Genomic DNA, 5,000 nt, shown 5'->3' on the forward strand with positions numbered 1-5,000 from the left:
CACATTCACCACAACCCTCATCTCGATTCCCCGTCTATGTTAAAAACATTTAGTCAAAACTAGCCTAAATGTAAAAACGTCATACACGACGGCCAGAGATCATTTTTATACAGCTAGAACTGCTGCAACGCAAGCACAAGAGAATACATGGGATGGTCAAGAAAAAAATAAATAAATGGAACACAAATATTTTGAATTTAAGTACGGCTTCACTTTGGCGATAGATTCAAAAACAGAACAGGATCAATCACATCTTCCAGGTCAGAAGGGGTCTATGTGTAGGGGTATATTAAAGAGTCACCTGACACCCAACGAGATTCGATAAAACCAACAGGGAATGCACCCGGGTGTATTCCCTGTATGCAGACAGTATTGGCGAGAAAATACCGGAACAAAATTGGCTGCTGGTGTGACCTACCTGTTGAGTTTTAGAACTACCGGGTTTTTTTTCGCTGGTAGAACAATAAAAGCAGTACTCTGAGTTGGACTCTTACTGGTTCCAATGACCAGCCTACCGTTTTTTTCTGGACTGTTTGCATCATAAAAGTTTGCGTACCGGTTTGAAAAAAATACCAGCGCCATCACTGTGCAGAAGAAACAAGTCGCGTAAGGCGAAAATACAACATTTAGTCAAGTAGCTGTCGAACTCACAGAATGAAACTGAACGCAATGCAACGCAGCAAGACCGTATACTCGCAGCATCGTCAGTCCACCGCTTTCTTTCTTTCTTTATTTGGTGTTTAACGTCGTTTTCAACCATTCAAGGTTATATCGCGACGGGGAAAGGGGGGAGATGGGATAGGGGAAAGGGGGGAGATGGGATAGAGCCACTTGTTAATTGTTTCTTGTTCACAAAAGCACCAATCAAAAAACTGCTCCAGGGGCTTGCAACGTAGTACAATATATGACCTTACTGGGAGAATGCAAGTTTCCAGTACAAAGGACTTAACATTTCTTACACACCGCCTGACCAAAATCTTTACAAACATTGACTATATTCTACACAAGAAACACTTAACAAGGGTAAAAGGAGAAACAGAACCGTTAGTCGCCTCTTACGACATGCTGGGTAGCATCGGGTAAATTCTTTCTCGTCCCAACCAATATGGGACTCCCCCTAACCCGCGGGGGGTAGTCCACCGCTCATGGCAAAGGCAGTGAAATTGACAAGAAGAGCGGGGTAGTAGTTGCGCTGAGAAGGATAGCACGCTTTTCTGTACCTCTCTTCGTTTTAACTTTCTGAGCGTGTTTTTAATCCAAACATATCATATCTATATGTTTTTGGAATCAGGAACCGACAAAGAATAAGATGAAAGTGTTTTTAAATTGATTTCGAAAATTTAATTTTGATCATAATTTTTTTATTTTTAATTTTCAGAGCTTGTTTTTAATCCAAATATAACGAGCGAACGACGAAGAAGAAGAAGATCCAAATATAACATATTTATATGTTTTTGGAATCAGAAAATGATGGAGAATAAGATGAACGTAAATAAATTTGGATCGTTTTATTAAAAAAAATTTATTTTACAATTTTCAGATTTTTAATGACCAAAGTCATTAATTAATTTTTAAGCCACCAAGCTGAAATGCAATACCGAAGTCCGGGCTTCGTCGGAGATTACTTGACCAAAATTTCAACCAATTTGGTTGAAAAATGAGAGCGTGACAGTGCCGCCTCAACTTTCACGAAAAGCCGGATATGACGTCATCAAAGACATTTATCAAAAAAATGAAAAAAACGTCTGAGGATACCATACCCAGGAACTCTCATGTCAAATTTCATAAAGATCGGCCCAGTAGTTTAGTCTGAATCGCTGTACACACACACACACAGACAGACACACACACACACATACACCACAACCCTCGTCTCGATTTCCCCCTCTACGTTAAAACATTTAGTCAAAACTTGACTAATTGTAAAAACACCTACAGGGGATGCACCCGCTTTTGGTCGACATAGACCCCCTGTGAATGAATGTAAATGAGCTAGTATGCTGTCATACAGGAATCAAACACAACGCCAAATGCAAGTTCCCTCCATCCACTGTATTGTACGGCTATGACATCATACACACAAATACACACAATCATGAACATAAATGTTAGGTACTCAAAAATCCAGTACTCGCAGTTTTGGTAGGCAAAAAACACTCGAGATGACAATCTCGTACACATCCGCGACGCTGGAATGACAAAACTCTCTATGCTTCCAGGTAGCTTTGGGCTTGCTCGCTAGGCGAGAAAAGAAGCCGACCTCGCAGCTGCACGGGGGATAACCTAACATAAGCGGGGCGAAAGTTATACGCGGGGCCTGACACGATTGAAGGCACGTTTTGTCAGTTTTCTTGGATTCGTTTGATTTACGTCGGGATTTAAAGTAAGCTACAGATTCAGAGATGCCTTAAATTGTTTCTCGATGCATAAATACCATAGAGCATTTGATAGTTGTCCGTAAATTACCATCAAAGCTGAAAATGTCGGCGATCGAGCGCCAGAAATGGCTGTTCGATGGGTTTCGGAAGTAGAAATGTGCTTTATTTCACACAATCAGCTCGTATTTGACATCGGTTTGGGATTCTAAGAGTCATTGAAGATGCAAAGTAGTGCTATTTCGGTCCTCTTCCGGATGTCACATGTTCTTCGCCGAACAGTATCTTAAATCATTCCGTTGTCCAGAAGTTTTAGTTCACAGTCAAACGTAGTCCAATGACGTACGTTCCTTATACACTTTTCAAAATATTGACTCATCAACACAAACCTTAGCAAAGTCGGCAAAGGTTCAATCCCAGCTTAACGTGCTATTGTGGGGTGGGGGATGTAAATATGCTGGGTCCGAATAGTTGGGAGGGTCTCAAGGTTGATTCCTGCTGCAAGAACTGCAACCAAATCGTTTCCGGAGCAGCCGTCGGAATTGAGAGGCGAAGAGGAGATAGTAGACCACGTTGATAGACGCGTTCAGCACCTCCAACACGCCCGAGACAGCGTATAAAAAAATCATCATCACAGAAATACGCTGGTTAAACAGAACTCGGACGACGAAGGCGAGCGGATAAGCGAGGATGGTGGTGACACTGAGGCAGACGACAGCCACCAGCAGGCCGTGGAAGCGTGAGGATCGTGCTGCGACACTGGCTGTGGAATGCTGACCCAAACCGGACCTGGAGCGGTGCCCACACATCTTGCTGACCAGACTGACGTTGAGAAACATCACCACCACGGTGGGCAGACCTACACACGCACCGTCTGAGATGTTGAAGGTGGTGGTTGTACCAATGTTCCAGGAAGTGACTTCCCAAAGCTGAAGGAAAAAGGGCATCAAAATCAACGAGCACCAGAGAAGCACGAGAAGATAGCTGACGACCACGTTTCGTTTGGTCAGAAGAGATCTCACCCTCGTCGGCTTGTGAACAGCCAGCCATCGGGTAAATACAATGGCCATAGTGGTGTAGGCCGACACCGCGCGACTGTAGACAAAAACAGTGGGCGTAAGGTTGTTTGAAAAAAGCACTACAACTACAAGGAATGGCTGCCATCTGCAGAAAGCAGAGACAATAAAAATGGTGTCGGAGACAGCCAGTGCCTTCATGAAGAAAGTGGCGGCATTGAACAAAGGCTCGGCACTCCACACCACCAATATCAGCACGTTACCGCACAGTCCCAGTGCCGCTATGGTTGGAAAGACGTAGACTACCAACGTAAATGTGGCTTCCCACGTGCTCATCAGCTCGCCAGGCAGAAAAACGGTGTTCGCTAGATACCAGTCAAAGGTCGCAGTGCTTGGTAATGGGGCTTCACTGGTATAGTCCAGCGGGGTGTTACCCACGTGTCCAAACTGAGCGAAAAGAAGCAAGAACACGTAGAGCAAGTGAAACCTTGGTGAAGCCATGTCTTTGCTGTGTGAACGTTCATGTATTGCGGGCTAACTTCTCAAACCCCGTCTTTTGGAATAGAAGATCTGATATTTGTGTTGGATTTTTTTTCTTTCTTTTTTTTTTACTGCCAAGGAGCACTGCAAGCTAATTGTTTGTCAGTGTAAAACCAATCCCGATGAAAGTGTCCTCTTTTTCTCAACCAACGATAGCAGCAAAGAACATCATTCAGAACCCAAATGGTTCTAGATATGTTGACCACTACTGCTCGGTCTCATGTTGATTCGTGAACTGAGTGAGGCTGCATCGCATCCTCTCTATAACATCGTCACAGCAGGATCGTCCGAAGAAGTCGTGGCGTTCGTTTCCCCTTTGAAGAGTTGTGTTTGCCTCCGAAGGTGAATGCTTCAAAACGGTTGCCGAATGATCAATTAGCACACATAAAAAACTTTATCTTCACGATACAGAAAAACAAATGTCATTGGAATCCACTTTTCATTATTATGCAACATGACAAGCAGCAGGGATATGTGAGTGTTTTTGTTGAGAACTTAATATCATGGTCGGTCCGTAGGCGCATTGAGTAGCATGAATAATTAACCAGTGCCTATACAGCTTTTGCTCTTTTTTTTCGTGTGTGTGTGTGTGTGTGTGTGTGTGTGTGTGTGTGTGTGTGTGTGTGTGTGTACATGTGTGTGTGTGCGTGCGTGCGTACGTGCGTGTGTATGTGTGTGCGTGCGTACGTGCGTGCGTGTGTGTGTGCGCGTGTGCGTTTTCGTGTGTGTGTGTGTGTGCGTCTGCCTGTGTGTGCGTGTGTGTGTGTATGTGTGCGCGAGTGTGTCTGTCTATGTGTTTGTCTCTGTGTGCGTGCGTGCGTGTGCGTGCGTGTGCGCGTGTGTGCGTGCGTGCATGTCAGTGTGTGTGCGTGCGTGCGCGCGTGCGTGCGTGTGTGTGTCTGTGTGCCTGTGTGTTTGTGTGTTGCTATTTTTTTGTATTAACAAATTTGCGTTATATTGTTGCGCGGCAGTATGTCCGAAAAGGAGAGACGGTCAAAATACCAACTCACAGAACGCCACTGGCTTCACCAGAGTGTGCTGCAAATGTCAGTCAATTGGTGGATTCATT

Source organism: Littorina saxatilis, unplaced genomic scaffold (assembly GCF_037325665.1).
Source record: "Littorina saxatilis isolate snail1 unplaced genomic scaffold, US_GU_Lsax_2.0 scaffold_1978, whole genome shotgun sequence".
Classification (NCBI taxonomy): domain Eukaryota; kingdom Metazoa; phylum Mollusca; class Gastropoda; order Littorinimorpha; family Littorinidae; genus Littorina; species Littorina saxatilis.